General features: G+C 39.0%; 1 protein-coding gene across 3 annotated transcripts in view; it reads left to right on the top strand.

Moving 5' to 3' along the window:
* Positions 1 to 27198, top strand: part of LOC114590891 (contactin-4) — a 531471-nt gene that overhangs the window by 193791 nt on the left and 310482 nt on the right. Inside the window, exon 4 of one of the 3 annotated variants that reach the window (XM_077925015.1) lies at positions 20585 to 20660. The exons of the other annotated variants lie outside the window; for them this stretch is intronic. The gene's annotated coding sequence lies outside the window, so the exon portion shown is untranslated. The remainder of the gene's footprint in view (positions 1 to 20584; positions 20661 to 27198) is intronic. 3 annotated transcript variants of the gene reach the window in all.

The following is a 27198-nucleotide window of genomic DNA, read 5'->3' as shown; positions in this document are numbered from 1 at the left end:
AAACAAAACAAAGCGCAATTCTATTATGGGCTTTTTTAATGAAGATAATTAGGATGAGGAAAACGGAGAGCAATTCCTCATGCTTTATAAGACCTTGTCAGCTCAACTTGTATTCACTGTATCATGGTAATTATTGAGAATATATGTTAACTGGGGGGGGAAATGCTGTAAAGTAAAAATGGATGCAGAGATCAGATGTGTTAGGAAAAGATATTATAATGATATATGACAGTGACCTAATTTCTGCAAGCATCTCCCAGGATAAAATAATCCGCTAATTTATAGCTATATAATTAACTGACCAAGAACAAAATCAATCATGTCAAAATCATCAAACTGTGTAACAAATCACTATAACTTTCTGAAAAACTGTCTTGTACCACTCTTTTAATTTTCACTGAACTCTCTTTATGAATTCAGTAAAGCAAATTAATATACAAAGTTAGAGATCGACATCTCCATTGTTTTACATTTTGAGCTAACCAGGATGGGGAGAAGAAGGAAAATCATAGATTATGTGGAAGAATAATTTCCACACTTTTAGGGAATTGGACTATAAACTGTGGTTTCTTCAGGATATTGTTATACTGTGTGTATTCTGATGGAGCACATACATAGAAGAGAAATGGAAAAAAGAGTTTGTAACTCAAAAGATAAAAGTGGTCCTATATGTAACTATATCTATCCTTGTACAAAGAAGATAAATTGGAGTAGAACTATGTAAACTATGAAATCTTCCTTTGTACATTACAAATCCCAGTAGAAATGGTTTGGTTTCATTTGAGAGACACTAACAGCATCATAACACAGCAAGTGGCCCTTTATGAACTGGCTGCCAAGAATCAGAGGAAAGGGAGTTAAATAAAATCAATGTAAGTTGTTTTAGTAATTCAGTTGTAATTCATTGGTCCTTGGTCCAAGCCATGTTCACTGTGAGCCGTGGGGACTAGAATTTGGAAATGAGGTGAGGTGGAAGGCAAGGTAAACTTCCGATACCGCTGAATGGGATTATCCGGAATTTTGGAGTACACTGCCAGCAATATGCCGATGACACACAGCTCTACCTCTTTACATCTGCAGGTTTTGTAGTGGATGTGCTGGACCGTTGTCAGCAGTGGACTGGATGACAGCCAGTAAACTGAAGCTGAATCCATATAAAACTGAGGCACTGTTAGTGGATAGTTTCCTAGACCAGATGGATGGGAGGTTGCCTGTTCTTGATGGGGCATGCAGCATGGAGGCTATCGCTTGAGGATCCAGGTGACCTGGGTGGTGCAGAGAGAAGCTGCCTTCTATCAGCTTCAGCTAGTGGCCTAGCTCCACCCCTATCTAGAAAGGGATAGCTTAACTTCTGTTGTCTATGCTCTGGTAACCTCTAGGTTAGATTACTGCAATGCATTATACGTAGGGCTATATCTGAAGACGGTTTGGAAATTTCTACTGATGCAGAATTCAGCAACTAGGTTTCTTACAGGGGCAAGATGGTTTGAGCATATAATGCCAATCCTGGCCAACTACACTGGTTGCCAGTTAGTTTCTGGGCCCAATTCTATGCTTGTTTTGATCTATTAAACGATCCAGGACTATAATACCTCAAGGATCACCTCTTCCCATATGAACCAACCTGGACCCTGCAATCATCATCTGAGGTCCTTCTTCATGTGACTCCCCCACAAGAGATCTGGAGGGTGGCAACACGAGAATGGGCCTTTTCTGCAGTGGTTTCCCACTTGTGGAATTCTCTCCCCAGAGAGACTTCATTTTTTATTATGATATGTACTTTTGTGTTATTATATTGTTTTTTTAACAATTAAAACATCTATATTCATGCTTAGTATTAATCCATATTTTGGGATTCAGCGAATCCCCTGACTTCCCTCCCGTCCCTCCCCAGTTCCTTTGTGTTATTTTTATTAGTGCATGTCAACAAAAAAACTTTATCTCCAATTACTTCCTTATTATATTGTAAACTGCCCTGTGATCTTTGGATGAAGGATAGCATAGAAATTTAAATGACAACAACAGCACTAATAATCTTTTCATCTGAAATTAAGCTGCATTTGAGCTTGCTGGTGTTTCCAGTGTCTTCCCTCTCTTGCATCATGGGTTTTGGCTTGTATTGTGGGTGTATGTTCTGTGTTATTTTGTTGAAACTGTTGCTGCAGATTAGTGAACATCTTTAGCGAGGAACAATAAACTTGTGAACTTGAATGTCACAACCAGCTGTGCTTTGTGGAGAAGTAGTTGGGTGCTCCCTTATTCCCTTCAAAGAACAAGTGATCTAGGACCTCCTCACTGACTTACAATCATCCAGACATGCAATATTCATGATTTCTCTACCCCACTTTCAAAATTATGATGGCCACAAAGCCAAATATAGTAGAAAACCTGGTCTGAATATTTGTCAGGAGTTCTGTGCAGAAATGATGTGACAAAGGTTCCCTTTAAAAAGTGAAACGCGGATGTTCACCTTTGTTGATGTTTCTTCTGCCTCTTTATGTACCATTTTTTCCTGATTAAGGCTCCCCTACTTAGTTTAATGTCAGCTAATCAGGAATGATGTAGTGTTTTGTAACTTAAAAAGTTTTGTTACATACTGGCGTCACTTGAGGGGGAAACGAAACTGATTTAGAGTCGGAGTAATAATAATAATAATAATAATAATAATAATAATAATAATAATAATAATAATATATTTATACCCCGCCCATATACTCTGGGCGGCTCCCAACCGAATATTAAAAACACAATACAGCATTAAACATTTAAAACTTCCCTAAACAGGGCTGCCTTCAGATGTCTTTTGAAAGTAAGATAGTTGTTTACTGCCTTGACATCTGATGGGAGGGTGTTCCACAGGGCAGGAGCCACTACCAAATGCTTCCTGCACTGCTCTTATGGAAGATCCTAGCCAATGAGAGTTCAGTGACAGCAAATTACCTCTATTCAGAGTAAGGGAATATATGTTAATAGGCAAATGCTAGTGAAAAGGATTGCAAAAACAACTCCTTCTTTTGGCTTAGCATTAATCAGAAATGACTTTCCCTTTCAAGTCACCACTCTAAAAACAGGATCAAGGACCCTAAAGAAATATCCCAAATATACTTTAATCCTGCAATTAAACATGTCATCAGATGGGATACTGACAGATTGGTGTGTTTCTTAGCAAGGGATGTCTAAGTGCAGCAGCTAAAACACATTGGATGTGTTATATCTGTCACCACAACATAGACAAAAATAAAGCCTGTAATTTACAATACAGGAAAAAACCAAATCATGGTGCAATTACTCAGGAAAGGATATCTAGCAATCTGTAAAGCTGCTGGCCTTGTATTCTTTCTGTTTGAAGAAAAATGTTCCGTTTTCATTGAGCTGAATACTGTGAAGAATGGGCAGCACTCGACAAATAGGTCAGGAAACAACACGCTAATTATTTATCAGTAAGGAAAAGTCATCAGCTGCTGATAACCATTATTCATCATTCAGCATTATTGATTTTTTACACAGAGCAATAATAACTTGTCTAATGAGAGGTTATTGTATAATTCTGCCTGAAGGCTGACTCTGCTGAGAGGGCCATTAACCAGAAATAACTATATTAACTGGCTGAGAATGACTAGAGTGCTGTGGAAGAGATGAAACTAAAACCTGGGAATTGGTTTTGCTTTTCGGTACTGGTATGTGAATGGGAAGTCCTTATTTAAAACCTATATAATCCTGCAGGGTGAAATTTATTAACTTCAAAGAAAGGCTTCTCTAAGGTATTCTTGAGTCTGTAACCTGAAGCGTATGTAACCCGGGGTATCACTGTATTGAAATCAAAGCCCCATATACACACACAATTAAAAAATATTCCCACACCCTCTGTTTTGGTTTTGGCTGGTTGAGGGTTTTTGTCTTAAACTGTGGGCACATTCATAATGACAGAGCAGGAATTAGTAGGCACAAATTCAACATGGGGAGCTTAGCATGGCATGAAGATTCCTGCATTGCAGGGAGTTAGACTAGATGACGCTTGGGGTCCCTTCCAACTCTACAGATCTGTGACTTTAATTCTATACTTTCTCAGTTTTCCAATCTAGTCCTATTCAGCAATGCTTAAATTGGAAAGGGAACAAGGTGTACAAACCACCCTCACTTTCCTGCATTGAGTTGGGAAGGTCTGAAGTATTGTAAGTGAATTTGACTGAACATGATTACAGTCTTCCCTGCAATCAGAAACCCTGTGGATTCAGTTTCTGGTCACAGGTAGGGATTAAATTTTTCTTCCTATTTACAGGCCAATATGCTTACAATCCCCATGTATACCTTCCCACTTAATGCAGGATTTTTTTTTTTGTAAGGTTATACAATTAACATAAACTGGAATAGAATGTTTAGCTAAACTATATTAAAAGGTATAATGTAGGAAAATACTCTACTGCTTCACTCAGTTAATAATGATCTAAACCTGTAGGCAGATACATGAAAAATACAACAGCCTGAGAGTTATTTTAGTTTCCATAATGAATTGTTAATGAATAAAATTGTGAAAAATATACATAAAGGGGGAGTGCAAATAATAGATTATATATAATCTGAAAAATACATGCTTTACATTATTTAGATCGTTTTTAATTATTTAGGCATTCCTTGTTGGACAAGAAAGTAACCTTAATTGTAAAATATATTTATTGTGCTTGGATATCTTCATTAAGTGTAAAGTGATTTATTTCCATTATATTTTTCTACTTCTTATGCGCTGTTCATAATAGCCATTTGGCATGGACATGCTATGGAAAAGCATGCAATTTGCTAATGAATTTTCCTTAGGATTAAACTTCCTGCTGAAATGAGCACCTATACGTATTTATTTGGAAAATTCATTCCTGTGCCTGCATTGCACTCACAATACACATGTTGACTCGCAAAAATATAACCCCCCCCCCCACAAAACCCATTAAAAAACACAAATTACATATGGGGCAGTATATATAAATATAAAACAAACAAACAAAAACCACAGGGCGGGCAATCTATTAAAACTACTCAACAGACCAGGCCAAATAGCTGTTGTAACAAATACAACAAAGTCAACAAAGTTGAACCCAAAGTTTGGGGTCAACAAAGCTTTCTGCAAAAGGGAATTACAAATATTGGATGCAGCCATACAGAAAGCTGTCTCCAGTGTCCCAATGAATCACACGTCCACTACCATTAAAATGCAGACAGGGCCCTTCTTTGCATTTTAAAGAGGGTGGGCTGTGTGGTATCCTGGGAGCTTTAGGAGTAATAAGCAACATTTTTGATTGTCAATAGAAAGCCAGTGTCGCTATGGCAAAAATTGACACCAAATGCTCTGAAGCGAAGGCACCCAACAAGACCTGTGCTGCTGCATATTGGACCAGCTGAAGTTTCCTTTGTAAGGAACCGGGCAAAAGCAGCTACTCTTGTTTTCCATTTGCACAATCAGATGAAATTCAAAATTGAATTACACTGTTGTTTTTAATTGCCAAACTCTCCTTTGCTCTATCTACTTGATGAGGGCTAGATAATGGTTATATATGGATGTAGAAGGACGGTTGACCAGACCCAGCCACAGGCAGGATCACAGCCAGTAGCTGGACAAGGCTAGAACTGGCAGAAGGTAGGGCCTGGGCTCATTCACATACCGCTAGGGATGGATGAATCTGTCAATTTCTTTCAGATTCTCATTTTTCCAATGTTAATCTGAGCCCCCCCCCCCATTTCCACAACAGTTCGTGATATCTTTTTTTAAAACCCTCATGAAAATTTGTCAGGACTTTTAATTTGACTTTCTCCTAGAGTACGCATTTTAACGCAATTTTGCTTCATATATAAACTTCCGCAAACAGTTTCCCCTCCTATAAGGCATCTTTATGTTATTTTCACCAATATATGCATGTGATACACATTTTACCTTAGTTGTTGCATTTTTGTACATGTTGCTTGGCTGGAGGAAGTGCACTGCAATATTTGGAGAAGTGTGAATTTCAAGGGACAGCTGCATTTCGGTTTGAATATTCCTTCAGGAAGTGTGACTTAAGAAAGCTCCCCTTTAAATGTGGACTGAAATGAATTTCTCTCCCATCCCTTCATACCACACTCAATGGAAGAATGTGTTTGGGGAGAAGAGGTTAAACCTCCCCCTCCTTACACACTACCTCCCCCCCCCCAATCAAATCATGCAGAATGACCCCTCCTCACATTCCGCCTCTCCCCCATAACAATCCTGCTCCCTCAACACATGTTTGACAGGCTGGGGAGGAAAGCACATGTGGAGGATAATCCCTGCACACTACTCTCACATTTTCAGGGAGGCAGCTGGCAAAGGGAAATTTGGGGTCATCGCCCCCCATCCATGGAGGCTGCACTGAAGGCTTCCAAGAGCTGCCTGTGGTCTCAGGAGTTGACCATATGTGCATCAGAGTAAACAAAAAACACTCACAAGAATGTACTTTAGTATTTTAAAAATGGAATACAGTGGTACCTTGGTTCCCAAACTTAATCCGTTCCGGAAGTCTATTCCAAAACCAAAGCGTTCTAAAAACCAAGGCATGCTTTCCCATAGAAAGTAATGCAAAATGGATTAATCTGTTCCAGACTTTTAAAAACAACCCCTAAAACAGCAATTTAACATGAATTTTACTATCTAACAAGACCATTGATCCATAAAATGAAAGCAATAATCAATGTACTGTGCTATAAAATAAATAAGACAGTAATATTTTTTTCTTATGTGCACTGATGATAATCATTGTTTGGATGGGGGGGTGGCCTTTTATCCATTTCTGCAGTCACACAATCAATCAGTAGCTGAACTGGGTTCCACACAGTCACAAAACAAAGTCACAAGCCACAGTCAAAAAAATGAAGTCACAAGCCACAGTCACAAGTCAGTCCCATAAAACGAAGAGCAAGTCACAGTCAAAAAAATGAAAAAGCCACAAAACAAAAATGTAAAAAAAGCAAAACAAAAGCTCCAAATATCACCTCTGTGTTGCGTGGGTGCTTATGACTCAACAGCCAACAGACTCAACAGGAAGCCTCTGATTAGCAGCAGGGGACTCAATTTACAAACAGAACACACTCAACAGGAAGTGGAACATGTTCCGCTTCCAAGGCAAAGTTCACAAACTGAAACACCTACTTCCGGGTTTGCAGCGTACTATTTCCAAGTTGTTCATAAACTAAGCTGTTCTAAAACCAAGGTAAACTCATTTTTTCTAAAATGTTTACAAAGGTGGTGCATTATTGTTGGCTATTAACATTTCCACAGGATGTAAGGTTATTTAATATAAATTGGATATTTCTTATGATTTTTAGATATTTGTTTTCAAAATCCCTTTATTAGGGTAATGCCATTCTGGAACAGTGAATCAGCTATAGGGTGTCAGCACCATTTTTTCCCCTTCTGAGTATCACCTCTGATAAATGGATATCCCGTGGTTAAGAAAATTACACACACTTAATACCTGAGGCAAGCGAATTGCAGTCTCAGCATAAGCTTAAATGATTACATTGTTTCTTGTAGCTGCCAAGGGGAGTGTTAACGCTTTCCTGTTCGCATCCAGAGTGAGATATTACTTCCTGTATGCATGTATTCAAGGGCAATTTCAAGAAGGAAATTCAATGCCAGTCATTTGCTATGGAATCTCACAGGAATAAAGAAACAAACTAACCTTTTAATGAGATCTGTGCAAACTATAAACTCCAGTAATTTTAATGTTCTATCACAGTGACATTGATATAAATGTTTCTTTTTGTTTTATTTAGAACACCTTTAGATTCATGGCACATATAGAATGGAATGCAATGGAATGGCTTAAGGTAGATGTGGGGCTGGGGGACAACTCACGATGCTGCTGGACTCCAATTCCAATGGGACTATGTTTTGCTCAACAAGTTATGAGAAATGCATGTTTTATTCACTTGGTTTAAGCAGAATATATTTTTAAGCGAAATTTATTTTTGTACCTTAAGAATTCACCTGTAAGAAGAGGGCCCCAGCTTGCCAGGGCCCCTGATTTGGGGTTGTGGCAGGGGGAGGTACCTGACTTAATTCAGGTGCATATCCACCTGGAAGCCAATCTACCTGGAAGAGGGACCAGTGGGATTTCAAGGGTGGGACTAGGATTCACTCCTGGGCCATGGCTTCAGCTGTGCCATCACTGACTTCCACTACTTCCTCCATAGGGAAAATAGCTTCTTGGTATGGATGAAGACTTGCCATGCAGCAGGTCCCAGTTTCAGTCCCTGGCATTTCCAGTTAGGGCAGGGAGAGAAACCAACCTGAAGTCTTGGACAGTGACTGCCAGTCAATTTAAATATTATTGAACTAGATGAACCAGTCATCTAACTTGATATAAGGAAGCTTCCAGTGTTCCTAACATTTGTGTTCCTCTTGTTGCGGCAAATTATAATGAACAGGAAAGTATAGTTGCATTTGGGAAGGCACTGGTGCAGATCCACGGTGTGCACAAAATTCATACAGACTTCAATGTAATAATGCATTTGCTTTAAAATCAAGGCTGGATCTTTGCTCAAAAAGTGTTAACTTACGCTTCTTTACAGCAGCAAAGGAAGCACATGATCAGATGCTAAGCACTAATGTTTCCGGTGAAAATCCCCCACCATTTTCCTGTGTGCGCTCTGGTTTCCATGCGCTCTGGTTTCCGTCATGGTGTTCTGTTGCGCCAGAAGCAGTTTAGTCTTGCTGGCCACATAACCCGGAAAGCTGTCTGTGGACAAACACCGGCTCCCTCGGCATGAAAGCAAGATGATTGCCGCAACTCCATAGTCACCTTTGACTGGACTTAACCGTCCAGGGGTCCTTTACCTTTTACCTTTTACCTTTTGCCTTTTTCCATTGTGGCCCAGACATTCAATTGAATACATGGGGTCATTACACATTCTTTTGGCCCTGTTTACTGCTTAGTATTGTGTACATATTTAATATTCTTGTGATTACTCTTAAATATAAAAGGTTTTCAGGGAGGTTATTGCATTTTGTTTGTTATTAGCTTTCCACAATTTTAAAGTGACTTGGTACATCATTCTCAGATTTTGTTATGGGCAAGGTCAAAAACACAAAGTGTGCAAGTACTTTGTAATTGGATGTCTGTTCGAAGCACCAGGGAATTCAGTCTATTACATGCACTTCAGTGCACTAAACTAACACTACATGGAGCTATCAGAGCATAGAATAGACTCACTAATCTCTCTGTAATAATTATTGCAGGTGTGCCAGTAGCATAAGACATGCATTCATTGTCTGATGTGCTTTAAAATGTAGTTTTTTTGTTTAGTACATTTCATAAAGGCATTGATAGCTTTCACCAGCATTTATGAAAGTTACAATATTATTTATTTATTTATTTATTTATTTATTTATTTTTCTGATCTATGTATGTTTCATGGGTTTTATTTTTTTAAAGGACACACGTATCACAAAAAAACCCCTAACTCATTGCCTTGTATTTTCTAATATAAATGCATGCCACAAGCCCCTTAGGTTGGCCAGTTCACAGCTAATTATGTATTACCACAATAAGCAAATAAAATTTGTTCCGTTTGTTTTCAGTATTTATTGCTTATTGTTCAGCTTCAAATTATAGCTCTGTTCAGGCATTCTTCTCCTCCCACATTGGGCGGGGGAGGCAAATGTCTGCAGCAGGGATGCTGCTGAATTCAGAGAGGTTTGCACATGGTCATATCTTCCACAATTATTATTATTATTATTATTATTATTATTATTATTATTATTAATTTCACCCTTCAGCCTGTGGAGGGCAGGGGGACTGGTGGCAAGTACATGATGGAGGGAGGCAGAGAGAGCTAGCACGTCCCAAACTTTTCCTTCACACAATTTGTAAATGCAGGATGAAACGAACACCTACATATGTTAAACAAGCATAAGGGAAAAAATAGATTGATCTGAAATTGCCACATAGCAACCTGTAAGCATTCCATTAATCAGTTTTATCCACAAACTTATTTTAAATTCACATTATGTCAAACTGTTCCTGAAGTGACTAATTTTTCCACTTTGCTTTTTGTGCATTTGCAGTATATATGTGATTGTTACTAGCAGAACCGTAAAAAATATGCACTGTGAATGATACACATTCCATAGTTTATGGGGTCCTAATTCCTCAGCACACTGAAAGGTTTAATGCAGCTTTACATTAACTTTGGGATGGAGCTGCTAAACCATCGCACTCCCCTGTCTAATTTTTATTTGAATGCATGATGGCAATACGCTCACGTTACCATTTTTACAGCATTACTGATATGCAATATATTATTAGATTGAAATCCTACGTGCATTTACTAGGGGGCTTTCTTCAGAATATGCATGCCTAAGACGGTAGTGCAAATAAACGTGTTCAAGCAATAATAAATGTTGTTGTGTCTTTATCTTGAATTTAAAGCAAAGGATTGTACTCTGTTAGTTAATTGCTTTTTAATTTAACAGCAACAAAAATTTCTGCTCTATTTTGCTCCATAAAATACAGTCCGATTAATGCAGTACAATTAGCTGCTTAGTTTTATATGGAAAAGCTCATACATATGCCACGTGGCTGATTAGACAAAGAGCTAGGGCCTTATCAGGGAATATACTATAGGAACATCTATAGTTGTGGGCCTATGCCTTTTGACAGGGACATTCCTACAGGCTAGGAACAGCCACTTCATTCTCAATGACATGTTGACGGAGAGCGTCTCCTCCTCCCGGAGGGGAGGGGTTATGAGCGAGAATTGCTTCCCGCGTTCGCAGGGGGGCGTGGTTGGGCTCCCTGCTTCACTGAAGGCCTGGGCCCGCGTCATGCACTTCAGCCAGTCAACCTGGCTGGCTGATGGGCGTGGTTTAGCAGTTTAAAATGGCTGCGGGCCGACGAGCTCCTCCTCCTTGTTCCTGGCTTCCTCAGATCACCCTCCCTTTAGGTTTTGCCTTAGCACCTGACCTTGCTATGGACTTCAGTTGGTCGCCTTGGTTGTCCAATGGGCCTGGTAGGATTTTTTTCCACTTGGCAGATTGGCACCAGCCACTTGGTTTTTTTCACCTACCTTGTAGCAAATCATCACAACTTTGTAAGGTTTGGCGGTTAGGAATTGGAAATGGTGTTGTGTGTCGGAGGGGAGGTTGTGGCCATCACCTACCCCTCCCCTTGAAGGGTATTCCGTTAAAGGAATCCGGTGGTCGTTGTTCCTGTCTGATGCCCAGGTGGTGGCTAGGGCCATGGCACGACCCTCCGGTTACTCCAGGGGAAAGCTTCCAGTTGATTCGCATCAACAAGTTCCCCCTACAGGTTGTTAACTCTAGTGTGACTCCGTGCAGAGCGGGCAGGAGTCAAGTATAGTCTGTTTGGATCCAATGCCTAAGCCAATAGCACTCACATTCTGTAACCAATAAAGTTGTGGGGTTTTTTAGCCCATTAACCTAAAATACTTGTGTCCATGTGTCTTATTTCATTACAAAGCGGGGAGTGGGGCCTTGACTCACAACATTATTGCACAGTGTTTGTATCTCCTTATTTAAGTCTCTCTACACCATTTGAATTTTAGTTTCTAGCCTGAATTCAAGACTTGATGAAGTCACAGCCATCACAAGAAAGCACTCCAGAAATACTGCTACTGTACTGGGTTGAAACCAACAAAGTTATTATTATTTATTTCATTTATGGAACACTTCCTATGAAGCACCTCTAAGCGATTTCGCAATGGATTTAAAGCACATATGAAACTATTGCATGTATAAAAACAAGCACATTTATAAAACCAGTTAAACAATTGCATATAAAAGCAAATTCAAATCCAGTACAGATACAGATTAGGATAAAAAAAATTCTACTCAGAAGACTTGCCTAAAGAGGAAAGTTTTCAACTGATGCCAAAAAGCAATAGAGACAGCGCCTGACCAATATATAACAGGAGGGAGTTCCCAAGGGTAGGTTCTACCATGCTAAACTCCCAAATCTAGCATTATGTAAAACAGGCATAGGCAAACTTGGCCCTCCAGATGGTTTAGGACTACAACTCCGATCATCCCTGACCACTGGTCCTGTTAGCTAGGGATGATGGGAGTTGTAGTCTCCAACATCTGGAGGGCCGAGTGTGCCTATGCCTGATGTAAAATAAACCACCTGCTAAGATGGTATCTCCTACAGAGTGCAGTGATCAGATGGCTATATAAGCAATGAGACGTTTTGTTTAAGGTATCCTGGTCCAAATATGTATAGGGCTTTATACACTAGTACCATCACATTTAACAGTCTAGCATGTAATTGAAATATCATCTCTCCCCTTATATACTCAGCCGATTACTGTGCTCTGCAGGTGCTTCTACAAATACCATCTTGTCAAGAAGTTCATTCTCTATAATATAGGAATTGGGCCTTGGGTGCTGTAACACCTACTCATAGGAAGTCCCTTCCATTAAATATTAGACAGGCACTAACATTGCTGCCTTTTCTGCATCTGCTGAAGCTCTTCCTCTTCCAACAAGTCATTTAGGTAGAGATTTTTTCCAAACTGCACCTTTTTGGGGGGAATTGTTGTTTTCATGTTTTTAGAAGTTTGACTGTTTTATCATTGGTGTGTTTGCCACCCTGGGCCGGTTTTGGGAGGAAGGGCAGGATATGAATTGTTATGATCAATCAATCAATTAACTCACTGGCAGCCAGTGTGATTCTATTAACAACAGTGTAACATGAAGTTAAACTGCTGAGCTGCCATATTTTGCCCTAGCTGCAGCTTCCAGGTCGACTTCAAGGGCAGCCTCACAAAGAGTTAACTTTAGTGACGTGTGGATCCATCCCTGCTGTTTGCTTCATAAAAATGCTAACCCAGCTTTAGTGAAGCTGGACATATCTGCAACAATTTAAAATACAGAACAAAGCTAAATGTATCCCTTTGTAGAGATTGGTATAAAGATTGAATTAGTTAATCTCTGTAAGATGTCCTCCATGTAGGAGTTCCTCTTCTATTAACCTTTTTTCATTGATACTGATGGCCACGCCTGATAACTTCATAGCAAGATACAGTGTGCAGCATTGATTAAAATAATTATGCTGCTTGCAGAGAGTTACACCAGAAACATCTGTTCGTACAAGAACTTGTCTTAATATTTCCCTTCATTCATATGCATACATTGTCTCCAGGGTCTTCTGGATTTTTAAAAATCTGTGTTCACTTGCCTTTTTTAAATTCCATTTCCTTTATTCCCTGTTCTTTTTTCTTCCCTTTGTTTTTGGGAAATGTTCCTTGCCTTCATTAGTCTTTTCTTTTTTTAAGAAACAGAAAACTTTTTTTTTTTACTATTACTTGACTTTTTTCCTTTCTATTTATAGTTTCCCCTCATTTCTGATAACTTTTTCCTTCCGCCCTTAATTTATCAATGACTTTCTAAATTCTCTTTGTCTAGTTTTTGTGCTATTGAGCTAAATCAAGGCTCTCATTTTGTGTTCTGAAGAAATAATAGGTCTCTCTGAATATATATATGGGGGGGGGGGAATAATGATCCTTTTGAGCTAGATTTTGCTATCAGAAAGCTATTTCAGATGACTGAAGGGTGGAAAATTATCTATTTTAGACTCTCTGATCTGCATTCTGTACACTATTATTTATAATTTATAACATTTATGTAGTACCTAAAAATAGAAATCTTGTGTGAGTTCACATGGAAATCAAGTAACACCTTTTTACAAAGCATTTAAAACTGATATGCTGTAGATAAAAGTATATGCTGTAGATCAGAGCTTTCCAAACTTTTCATGTTGGTGACACACTTTTTAGACACGCATCATTTTGCGACACAGTGATTTGGTTTTACTAGCAAACCGAAGGTTAAATTAACCCCTTTCCAGCCACAGCAGGAGCGTGGGGAGTGTTCAGTGACACACTGCAGTCAACACGCTAATATGTGTCACGACACGCAGTTTGGAAAGCTCTGCTGTAAATAAAGTTTAAGTGTTAGGAATCAGGATCCAGGAAAGCTTGAGTAAACATGTACAGTGGTGCCCCGCAAGACGAAAAACCTGCTAGACGAAAGCGTTTTCCGTTTTTGAGTTGCTTCGCAAGACGTTTTCGTCTTGCGAAGCAAGCCCATAGGGAAAATCGTCTTGCGATTTCCCCCCGCTCCCCCCCCTTTTCTAAGCCTCTAAGCCGCTAATAGCCTTTTAGCTGCTAAGCCGCTGAGCCTTTAATAGCCGCTAAACCGCTAATAGCGCTAATCCGCTAATAGGGTTGCTTCACAAGACGAAAAAACCGCTAGACGAAGAGACTCGCGGAATGGATTATTTTTGTCTTGCGAGGCACCACTGTATATTTTAAAGGGACATTTCATGCAGTCTACTGTATGTACATCTAAATCAACCTCTGGAAGGGCATTCCGAAGGATAGGCACCAGCACTGAGAAATCCTGCTTCTGTGTTGTGACTAGGTGGCAATCAGGCCAATGGACCATCTAGTCCAGCAGCCTGTTCTCAGAGTGGTCAACCAGATGCCTATGGGAAACCCATAGGCAGAACCCCAAGCACAAGAACACTCTTCCCACCCACCCAAGTTTCCAGCAACTGGTGCCAGGCTTTTTTATGGTATTAAATGTCAACAACAAAACCTTGAACCTGGTTTTTCATTACCAGTGTAATATATGCAAAACTAGACACCCCAGCAGTCGAATTTTGCACTGGTTGAAGCTATCAAATCATGCATAAGCTCCACATACAGCTTATTGCAGCAATCCAGACTTGTTACCAGTGCACAGACAGTGATGAGAAGGCTAATCCTGTTGAGGAACAGTCATAGTAGGCTAACTCACCAAAGCTGGTAATGGACACCCGGAGCCACTGAGGCAGCAAAACGGGACTTCTTTGCCTCTTCCACTGCTACAAAGTGGGGGGAATGATCATGCCAAGTCTCCCTCACAACAAGAGTTTGCATTCCTGCTTTAATTGCCTGGGTCTCCCCAGTAAACCAGGGACCTTGCTACGTTCCACCGTGTCTGAGGGACACAAAAATGTGGAAAGTAAATAATTGAACGGCTCCAGATTTATTTATATTTTTGAGTGGTACACTAATATTTATTAGAAAGAATCTGTTGCGGAAAGAGCAAGAACACATGTTCAGCTTAAAACGGCAGAGAAGAAGAAGAAGAAGAAGAAGAAGAAGAAGAAGAAGAAGAAGAGGAGTTTGGATTTGATATCCTGCCTTTCACTCCCTTTAAGGAGTCTCAAAGCGGCTAACATTCTCCTTTCCCTTCCTCCCCCACAACAAACACTCTGTGGAGTGAGTGGGGCTGAGAGACTTCAAAGAAGTGTGACTGGCTCAAGGTCACCCAGCAGCTGCATGTGGAGGAGCGGAGACGTTGAACCCGGTTCCCCAGATTACGGGACTACCGCTCTTAACCACTACACCACACTGGCTCTCAGTGTTCTCACTAGAGTTCTAGTGAGAACTCTGTGTTTTATTCTTCTCATTATGAGCTCTGAGTTTTCTCTGATAAAAATGTTACTCTGAAAGGTTACCAGAACACAGTTCCTAGTCGCTTTCAGAAATCTGATTAAATAGCATTCATGGCAGTGCAGCAATATTTTGATAACATTTTAAATATTTAGGCTATGATTTTTAATGATGGTGCCATACCGGGGTCTTTGGGGGAAGCACTTTTGCTACCTGCCATGCCAATTAAGTAATGTGCCTGCCTGACTTAAGCAACAGCTGAGAGTGATTGTTTGGGTGAGTCTCTTCACAGTCTGATAAGGCAGAACCTATGCAGTTCTTTCTCCTGCTGTGATGCTCTTATGTTTTCTACTGATGCGTTTCTCCTTGTTCCGTCTCATCATAGCCTGTCAACTTTTGCCAAAGGGCTTTGCACTCCATTTTCTGCATTCTTCACATGTCTAGATTTCACTGCTCATCTTTCTTCTTAACACATCTAATTGCTCATCCCTACAAGATTTATCCCTAGACATCTCCCATGGGTGTCCTTCTCATCTAAATATCAGGACTTAATGTATTCAAAAAATTAACAGTGCTTAGTCAAAAATTAACCTTCTTTTTCATCTGTTGTTGCTGTTCCAGTAGACCTCCTGTGTTTTTAAAAGACATACAGTGGTACCTCGGGTTAAGTACTTAATTCGTTCCAGAGGTCCGTTCTTAACCTGAAACTGCTCTTAACCTGAAGCACCACTTTAGCTAATGGGGCCTCCTGCTGCCGCTGCGCCACCGCCGCACAATTTATGTTCTCATCCTGAAGCAAAGTTCTTAACCTGAGGTACTATTTATGGGTTAGTGGTGTCTGTAACCTGAAGTGTATGTAAACCGAGGTACCACTGTATTCAACAGGTGCAGCACTACATCTTCTAAAAATTAAGTGAAACTAATTAACATTTGGAATTAATACGCTAACATTCAATTCAGAGAGCTGCTGCAGGGTAGGCCAAGCAGATACACTTGCATCATTTTTTTAGCTGTCATTGGTAATCACTACTGTAGTAATACCACATTTTCCCATTGCATAATGGAAATAATCTCTTTTGTTCAGCTAAAAGTATAAACAGTTATACTGGGTTTCTGGAAAGTTTTGAATAGAAAAAAAATTCTATGCAAATTATTGCATTGGATAATTTGCATTAGAAAATGTTCACTTTGCATTAGAAAGTGTTCTAATTTAGCATTCTTATTTTACATACATTTAGTAAAGAAAGATAAATACTTTGAAACTGCCAAGCTTGCCTAATATTGAATTTGGAACTGGCATTCATTCATTGTTAATAATGAACTTATGAAAAGAAATTTTTTCCACCAAAAAACAAAGCATTGAGAAGAATTCTTTCCTACATCACTGAGTATAAAATAAAGGTTATAAATAAGATGATTTACATATAATGCCCTAAATATCAAACTAAAAAAATCCTTCAGATCTTAACAGAGATTCATCTAGAATGCCTGCTGCTTGAACACACACACACACACACACAAAATACACAAATATTGCACTGTAAAAATAGATATGCACATACACACATTATGCTGTTACAGAAATAAAAAAACATTTTGGAGAAAGAACAAATAATTTGAAAAAGACAGCTTTTATGAGTGCTAGGTATTAAACCAAATCTCCCTCCTTTTTAGAAGCAGGATGATTTGGGTGAAGAAAATTCATCTTACACTAAATATATGGTGGCCAACTTTCCCTTTCTTTTCTTCTTTAACAACAAGAAAAGGCTTGCCTCAACTTCAAGCAATGGCATGGCTGCTCTGGCCATGTTCCTGGGAACTATTCCAGGAAATAACAATGCTATGCCATAATGCAGTATCCTTCCCAGAGGGAAGATGGCTGCCACATTGGTCATTCATGCCTAATAACAGTTGAATGTTGTGGCCCAGTTCAGACTCTGTAGGAAACGTTACTTCACTAGTATGGATCCAGCCATTGCAACTTTTCATTTTTCACGTGCTGGAGGAATTTAATCTATTTTTAAACCAACTACAGTTCCCCATAGCTTCAATGTTCACGCCAGCATCCCAAACCATGATTTGATTATGGCTTCTTCTTTTAACTAACTAACTAACTAACTAACTAACTAACTAACCAACTATCTATCTATCTATCTATCTATCTATCTATCTATCTGGGGTGTGTGTGTGTGTGTGTGTGTGTGTGAGAGAGAGAGAGAGAGAGAGAGAGAGAGAGAGAGAGAGAGAGAGCGTGTATATACACACACTTTTTATTTAAATGCTTGAAGCAGTTCACTAGCAATGAAACCCTGTGTGCTGCTCTTATAAAGACAAGAATGTCGTTTGGTGCATAAATACATAGAAATACATTTTCCCTTGGTCTCTATTCTGTTCCACCCTCTCCTCTATTGTACTATTGCACAAAAATGCCCTGAGCACAATATTGCAGGCTGCTATTGTGATATCATGTTGATTAATCAGTGTCTTTGTTGCCACAGATCTAGCAGCATCCCTCAGTGAATTATTGCTGTTTATATCACTGCACAGCTGTTTAAGGCTATTCTATGGCATCAACAATTGCAATGTATTTAAATATGTTGGCTAGTATCAACTACGTGAATGAATGGTTAGGTAATGCTTGTGTATATGCAGCTCCACTAATAATATGAGGGATAGATCCTATGTCATTGGTACTTCATTCTACCTCACCTGAATGCCAGTTTTGAGCTTCATAACAGTTACTTTATGAATGTACGATAAATTATTGCAACCTTATTCAGCTGTAGGCAAAGCTTGATTTTCATAAATTAAAGCTCATTTCCTGTGCCTTTGATACCGCAGGTCAAAAGATGGAAGAAAGACTGTACTATATTAATTTGAACAAATGCTGTCATTTATTAATGTATACATAACTTACTTTTTTTTTACCAGACTAGTTTTACTAGAGTATATCAATGAAGTCTTAATGTTAACCTTAAACTCTGATTGCTCAGATATCTTAATAAATTCAGTTTATTGTATCAATATGGAAATTCTTTTTGCTGTAATCATTTCTTAAAACCTATTCTGTTCATGAAAAGGTTAGAAAGTAAGATCATGTTTCATGACACTGTAAACATTCAGGATAATCACATGTTTTTAAAATACAGTGGTACCTTGTGTTACAGACGCTTCAGGTTACAGACACTTCAGGTTACATACTCCGCTAACCCAGAAATAATAACGGGTTAAGAACTTTGCTTCAGAATGAGAACAGAAATTGTGCGGCAGCGGCGTGGCGGCAGCGGGAGGCCCCATTAGCTAAAGTGGTGCTTCAGGTTAAGAACAATTTCAGGTTAAGAACGGACCTCCAGAACGAATTAAGTTCTTAACCTGAGGTACCACAATTAATTTCAAAAGAAGGCATCCGCTGAAAGTCTTCACTTTCTATAGAACTCTGATGCCACAGTACTAAGCCTATCTTAAAGCTGATGCTAAACATGCCATCCAAACTAAACCAAACACCTTTTGGCTGTGTGGGCTTTCACATGCCTGGAATCATAAAATTGTAGAGTTGGACAGGACCGCAAGGGTCATCTAGTCCACCCCTGGAATGCACGAATCTCAACTAGATCATGCATGACGGATGGCCATCAAACCTCTGCTTCAGTATCTTCAAAGAAGGAGAGACCACCGCCTTCTGAGGGAGTCTGTTCTGATGCTGAACAGCTCTTATACTCAGAAAGTTTTTCCTGGTGTTTAGTCGGAATGTACGTTCTTCTAATTTGAAGCCATTGGTTCGGGTCTTAGCCTTCGAAGCGGAAGGAAACAAGCTTGCTCCATCTTCCTTGTGACAGACGTTTAAATAAGTTCTAAAAGGATTGACTGTGGGCAGGGAAAGAGCCACCAAGCCATCCCTGAGAGGATTATCTGTCCTCCGGCATGGCACATTGGCCTAAGCACATGTGTAATGCACACCCATGAGTCATGAAATCTGCCTTTCCAGTTCATTATCCTCACTCTCAGAGTCCACTGAGAGAAGGGGAGAATGCAGATTACATAAATGTCTTGAAATTGTGTTTAAAATATTTCTTGTTTTAATGCATGTGCACACAAATGTCAGAATACTAAAAATAATCAGAATGAATATTTGTGTTAATGTGTTACTTGTAACTGTGTCGTAGTCCCCCCCCCCCAAAAAAAAGTCAGCTTCTTGAGTGACTGCTAGCATTTTTAGATAAGGATTTAGCATGTATATACAGTGGTACCTCGAGTTAAGTACTTAATTTGTTCCGGAGGTCCGTTCTTAACCTGAAACTGTTCTTAACCTGAAGCACCATTTTAGCTAATGGGGCCTCCTGCTGCTGCCGTGCTGCTGGAGCACGATTTCTGTTCTCATCCTGAAGCAAAGTTCTTAACCTGAAGCAGTATTTCTGGGTTAGCAGAGTCTGTTTGATACAATCAAACTGAATTCCTTACCCTGCAAAAAACAAACAAACAAACAAACACCCTACAACATCAAAAGGTTTTAATGATATGAGTGCTTCACACTAGTTCAGCTATATAGCTTTCAAGGATGTAACACAAGGAGCTCTATGTTGGTTCTTGAATTTTTATTTCTGAACCAAGCACCATAATGTAGGAACCGGATACCTCCATGGAGCCCGCAGATAGGGTTTGAAGGCAACAGCCCTCAACCACTGTTTCTCCACAACTGTTATTTAGGGCTTATTGTGTCTGGATCTGGAGTTAAGCTAGCATGACTAATAACACTGATAGACAAATTCCTACAAAAAAGGTAGAATACCATTTCAAATACTGTATGTTGAAAGCATTTATTCATTCATTTTATGTTAGTTCTTTCCATGCCAAGGATTCAGAGAAAGTAACAATACTTTGGGGAAATATAAGATAAAATATAGATAAATATTGAATAACTGTACTGTGTGCCTTGGCAGGAAGGCAATATATAAATGCAATAATAAATGAAATAAAATGCTACCAAAATAGAAATATGACAAATGAAAACCAGCAAAAAAATTCTTTAAGTGTAATCGCTGAAACTAAGCCCAGTCAAGATGTTCGGATACAGGTTCTTATTAAGCAATTTAAATTTGTTATCATTTGATTTATCTGTCTACAGAAAGCTGTCTTATATTAATACCAAACATTTTGTAACTGTTGGTGTATCCTGCTCCAAAGGAACTAGCAGAACATTGGTGAGGAATCGATTTCAGTATTATTATTATTATTATTATTATTATTATTATTATTATTATTATTATATTACAAGAACACAGGATTGAATAAAGTATCATGGGAATATTTGAGGGCTCCACATCCTTTACCTTTCTCATGTGAGGCAGCTGAGGAATGGGAGAGCAAGAAGGGATAGGGAAAAGTGGCTATTTTAAACATGGGCAGAGGTTTGAATAAGGCAGGAATGGAGGAATACTGAGAGGGGGAAATGTGGTTTTCCTCCATCCCTATTTTATACTTCCTTAGTGCTGTGTTCAGGCTATAATGGAGTACAGTGGTATCGTTGGGCTGCCAGAATTGCAGTGCCGTTCTGGGAACAACCTCATTAGAAATGTAATAGTATTTAACATTCTGCAAAAGAAAACATCCCATAAGGGAGTTTGTTGAGTGATGGAGACAGTTATTACAGGTTATTCAAATGTGTGTATTTGAAACAACATGATGTATTTGGTGCTTGTTTTGTGGATGTAATTTTATGGTTGATTTTATGCTGTTCACTGCTATGGTCAGTATAGAAATTATTTAGCAAATAAAGTGTAAAGGCCAAATAACTTAAATCAAATAATAATTGTAGGCCCCAAATTACTCACATTTCCAAATAATATAAGGCCAGAACCTAAGAAGCAAATCTGTGGACCCACACAGAATTTTAGACACTTTTACTTTTCTCTTCTCCTTCACTTTTTATGTACCTTATCAATTAATACACCCAAAGCAATTTAACTGTCTATAATTATCCCAAATACTGTGTTAGTTTTCTGGACTTTTGCCAAGCAGCACATTTTACAATCACTTACACTTCAAATACAGCAATCATCACTAATTATTTAAAATGCATTGGATACCAATTAGCAATTCACATTCTTGCATGCTGCGGCAAGTAAGCAAATAATCCCATACAATACAGAGGGTATTATACAGCCTGACAACAATTGGAAGAAGTATGGAGGCTTAACTTCTATGGTATTAACTGCAGATTTGATGGAAAGAGCTTTTAGGGAAAAGAAAAAACTCACTGTCATAATATTATTTAAATAGGCATCATTTCTGGTAATGGATAGTTTAAAATTCATAGATAAAAAGGCATAATAAATAATACAGAAGGGATCAAATCATTCATCTTACCATGGCCCCATGGAGAGTTGCTGACTTGCATTAGTTTTCATTTGGCACACATCCAGATTTTGTTTTTGTTTTTCCAAATTATATTCCTGTTAGTTATGAAATTGAAATATTTTTGTGTTATTTGCTGATCTGGTGCAATCATAGACATGTGAAACAGTGAGAATTGTCCTTCCTAAAAAAAGAAAAAAGAAATCTTGCAAAAAAGAATGTGAAATGAAGATTTATAAGATAAACTTCATCAAAGTTGGTAGATTTGAGTAACCATATGATTTGGCAGAGACATTATGTTTATGCTGCATGCAAAGCACAGGTTTGTGCCATTTCAGAATTTTGTTTGCACTGTAGTGGGCAGTTACTCAGTTATCTCAGTAAGGACATCGCTGGGTTTAGCAGCAATATTCTATATAATCCAGTGCATCGGTGTATCTCTTTGTTCATGCAGAATTCTTCCTTCCATTATACAGAGCATGGAAAGTATTTCATGCAACTGAGTTCCATGTGTGTGGTTTGGAGTACTTATCAATGACAGAATAATACCGCTGCAAATTTACCGTATATACTCGAGTATAACCCGACCCTGAATATTAGCTGAGGCACTTAATTTTAGCACAAAAAACTGGGAAAATTTATTGACTTGAGTATAAGCTGGTTCACCACACCACAAACCTGGTGGTGGCGGCGGCAGCGGTGGAGGAAGAACAAGCAGCCCAAAGGGGCTGCTTTAGGGCTGCTCATTCCTCCTCTGCTGCCGCCAACACCGGCAAAGGCAGAGTAGTAGGAAGGAAGAGCCTGAAAGGACCCTCACTCGAGTATAACCCGAGGGGGGCTTTTTCAGCATAAAAAATGTGCTGGAAAAGTCGGCTTATACTCGAGTATATACGGTACTTTATTCTTCATTCTTCTTGCATTTCTTTGAAACTGAGCAGTTTGGTGGATATATGAATTATTTACTATTATTATTTGTGAATCTCAGTATGCATACTGATACTCTGTATGTAATTTGTATATTTAAAACAAATTTTTTATAAAAAAAGGGGGAGGGGTGACAGACTTGAAAGCACATCCTAGGGTTTCAAAGGAACTTTTGTGTGTTATTTAGACCACCCCATATCCCACAGTACTACTTGCAGATGTGCTATGCATGAAGCATCTACATGAAAAGTCCACTATCTCCCAAGGCAGTCTCTTCCACAGTTGAACAGCTCATGCCACCAGAAAGTGTCCCTGAACATTTTGCCAAAATCTCTTTCCTCGCAATTTCCAGTCTGCCCTCTGTAGCAACAGAGAACAATAACAGCAACAGAATACTGTTGTGAAACCAGGCAGAGGGCCTTCTCAGTAGTGGCGCCCACCCTGTGGAATGCCCTCCCATCAGATGTCAAGGAAATAAATAACTCTGACATTTAGAAGACATCTGAAGGCAGCCCTGTTTAGGGAAGTTTTTAATAACTGATGTTTTAATGTATTTTCAACCTTCTGTTGGAAGCCGCCCAGAGTGGCTGGGGAGACCCAGCCAGATGGGCAGGGTAGAAATAATAAATGATGATGATGATGATGATGATGATGATGATGATGATGATGATGATGATGAATAACTGCACAACATAACTTTGTTTAGCTTCACCCGCAAATGGATGCACCCCTAGAAAACTATCAGTGCACACATCAATTGGAATAATTGTTATATATGTACTGTGCTTGGTTATTATGCTTCATGATTGTTTTATGATTATATTTAATGTCATTTATTTTCTAAGTTGCTCTTCTCTGTGTGAAAAGTGAATAATATGGATAATAATAGCATGAGAATAAACATATTTTTGCACGTTCTCTAGGGAAAGTGCCGAATAGTCATGTAAGTTAGTCATTGTCATCATCTATCACAGAAAGGTTTGCTTTCGGAAGGTTAGTAGTTAATGTTGTTCCTGACCTTTCATATTTACTATTGATGCTTCAGCAGATTGCTACGAGGCAATAAATAATCATAGGGTTTTGTTTGAATGGCTTTCACAGCCTATTGTTCTAAGCAAGTAACGCAATAATGATTTCCACAACAAGAGATGAACCATGAAAAGTAATATAAAACATAGTTTGAAGGATACTTTTTCAGACTCACAGCTCCACACATGCAGGCTTTTATGAAGAAGATAATTCTGCTAATTATGAACAACAGGAATGTAAATATAAGTAGATTTTGACAATGGCCTTGTTTCTTTCATCTGCTGGTCTCAGCTGATTATATTCTGTAAAACATTAGAGCTGTAATTTTGTACAATTCTTCATTCTATTGCAAGGATGGCTAACCTGCAGCCCTCCAGATGCTGTTCATCTCCAACTTCCATTAGCCCCAGCAAGTATGTCCAATGGTCAGTATGCTGGGAGTTGAAGTTTAGCAACATCTGGAGGGTTGCAAGTTAGCCTTCCTCTCATTTCATTGTATATCATACCTTACATACGGTCATTTTCTAAATTCTACTCCAAAGGGACTACAGGACAACCTAGCCACAATACAGGTCTATATCAGATTGCCTCCAGTACTCAGTTTTAACTACACCAGTTAATGTGACCCATTCTTCTAGGAAGGATGAAAAAGCCTAGCACCTTTGTTAGTTCCAGATATGTTCTTTGAAAACTCTGAAACCAATACTGTGTGATATGGACCATGGAAGCATAAACATGGAAACTTAGCTAGACTAGTGGTATCTTATGTTAACATTGTGACTGCAACCCTGAACACTGCATAGAAAAGGGTAATCTTTGTTAGCAGAGATGATAATGTGAAATGTTATAGCTGTCTAAACCAAGGCAACCCTGGATATTAGCAACTGATTGTATTCAATCAGTATATGGTGTTAATTAGAAAAGAGAAATCAGCTGAAGTATACTGTTGAAGATCTGTTGAAACTAGTAATCAGACTCAGCAGACCACTAGCCTAGGCTTCCTCAACTTTGGCCCTCCAGCTGTTTTTGGCCTACAACTCCCATGATCCCTAGCTAGCAGGACCAGTGGTCAGGGATGATGGGAGTTGTAGTCCCAAAACATCTGGGGGGCCGAGGTTGAGGAAGCCTGCACTAGACCAATAATTCCTTTGCAAAATTCACTCTTAAATGTACAATTTAAACCCCCTCCCCATGGAACTAATTTCTCATTTATAATTTTTGACAGTGGAACAAACACCCTTGAAAGGTTGTGAGCTATTCTTCATTGGAGGTTTTTAAGCAGAGTTTAGATGTCAGGGACAGTGCTTTTTTTCTGAGGTGATGCAGGGGTATGCGTACCCCCTAAACATTTTGTGAATCTTTGTACTTTTGTCCATTTACTATATTTATTTTCCCCGATTTGAACTATAAAATAGTGATTTTCTTGAGTCAAAATGAGAGTATTCCTAAACATTTTTTTAAAGAAAAAAAGCACTGGTCAGGGATGCTTTATTTGTGATTCCTGCATTGCAGATGACTCTTCAGTTCTGTGAATATGTACTCTTAAGATCACAAAAGGGATTCTTGGAATTCCTAAAACAAATCCGGGAAATTGATTTGATTGAAGAAATAGATCCAACTAAATGGGCAACAGAATGTTGCTTTATTTGTATGATATACCATCCTCTAAAGCAGGAGAAGTTAACCTGTGGCCTCCAGATGTTGTTGAACTGCATCATCCCTGACCATTCACCATGCTGACTGGGGCTGCTGTAGTACAGAGCATCTTACATAAAATTTCCAGGGCTGGAGTTAATTAGTTTTAACTGTATTACTATGTCATGGGTCAGAACTTTTTCTGAACCAGACCTTTATTGTTCAAGCACATGCAACACAGTCTGTGACACCTAAAGAATCATCTAATATGTGTACATTGGTTGGCCTTTGCATGGTGACTTCAGCATATTACTATCATCGCATATATATTCATGCTCTTCAATCATGTGGCTGAGAAAGAAGAGTGGGGTATAAATCTGTTTAAATGAGTAAATAAATAATGCTGTCTTTGCGTGCTTGCAAGGTCTGCTGCCGCTATCTGTTTGATTTCAGAATGCTACCACAAAGGTGGTAGGATTCTCAGGGCGATGATAATAATTATGTGTATAATCTTCTTCTGCTCTTCCTAATAAAAAATAATTTTACAAGGAGGAAAACCCCCCTGAAAAGTACAACAAATGTACATGCTGAGTTGTAGATCTTTAATTGAATTAACATAAAATTTAATTGCCTTTGGGTATCAAAAGCTTTGTTTGTATGGAATGAAAATATTTTTTTTCCTGTGTATAAATGCTAATTGTCATAAACAAGAACATCTCTTGCTTTCAATATTCTGTGGGTATTTTAATTTGCAGGCATAACCATTAGACTCAACTAGAATTAGGGATTTCCCCAAAGGCATCATGTGAAGTAAGGAATAAGAATGGTGAGGCGCTTCTTGTCAATATGGCTAGAAGGCCGACTTTCTGAAGGGAAAAAGAAAAGGCCAGTCTACAAAGGAATCTTTTATTTGTGACAAAATTTTGAAGAAGAAGTGGGGGGGGGGTGACTAATGCAGAGTGGGCATGAGGCACAAGGGAGTACAAGCCATATTGAAGACATGATGAGCTATTGATCTCCTGAGGGAACCCTCTGAAAAGCTCATCTGAAAAGCTATAAAGGACCACAGAGTGCCAAAGGTATCAACCACCTAGAAACAGATTAAAAAACTTCTTTCTTGAGCTTATTTTCTTCCTCTGACATGACATGTGGAATGGTTGAGTTGTGATGGAGATGCAGAGGAGCAACAATTTAAATGGCTTATTGACTATCCTGACAGTGCTGCATTCCGAGGCACAAGATACTTGGACATCCATTATGAAGGCCTACAAAGACGTCTCCTTCATTATGTATGGGACACTATCAGATCTGATGAAGCGCAAATTGTTACTGTAATTCAGATCCTTGAGAATTCTTTCCCTGCCCCCTCCTTGGCTGCTGATAAGTGGATTCACACCATGAAGAGTGAATAGTTTGCTGTTTCAAGTAGCTCATGTATCATCCAATAATTCGCTTCTTCGTATCACTAGGAAAGTCTATAAACTGAGATTGAACCTGGTGCCGAGCAGGGTTCTTAAAACAATTATACTATCCAAGATGAGGGGCCCCTAGTTGATAAGATTGGCTTGATCACAGAGACTGAAGGTTCATGGGAGCTCCCAATAAAGAGATGACCAATTAGTAATCAAGATAATTACTTTCTCCTTTCCAATGACCTTTGTTGGAAGGCTAGGGAAGATCCATACATTTTAATGTTGAGATCTTGTCATTTATTTCACCATGATAATTGGAAAGGATAAAAGATGCTTCACCTTCCACCCTCTCCTCAAAGATTGCAGGCAACGTTTGAGTGTGCAT

This window comes from Podarcis muralis, chromosome 2 (assembly GCF_964188315.1).
Source record: "Podarcis muralis chromosome 2, rPodMur119.hap1.1, whole genome shotgun sequence".
NCBI lineage: Eukaryota > Metazoa > Chordata > Lepidosauria > Squamata > Lacertidae > Podarcis > Podarcis muralis.
The sequence above is the reverse complement of the archived record's forward strand: the minus strand, read 5'-3'. Positions and strand labels throughout refer to the sequence as shown.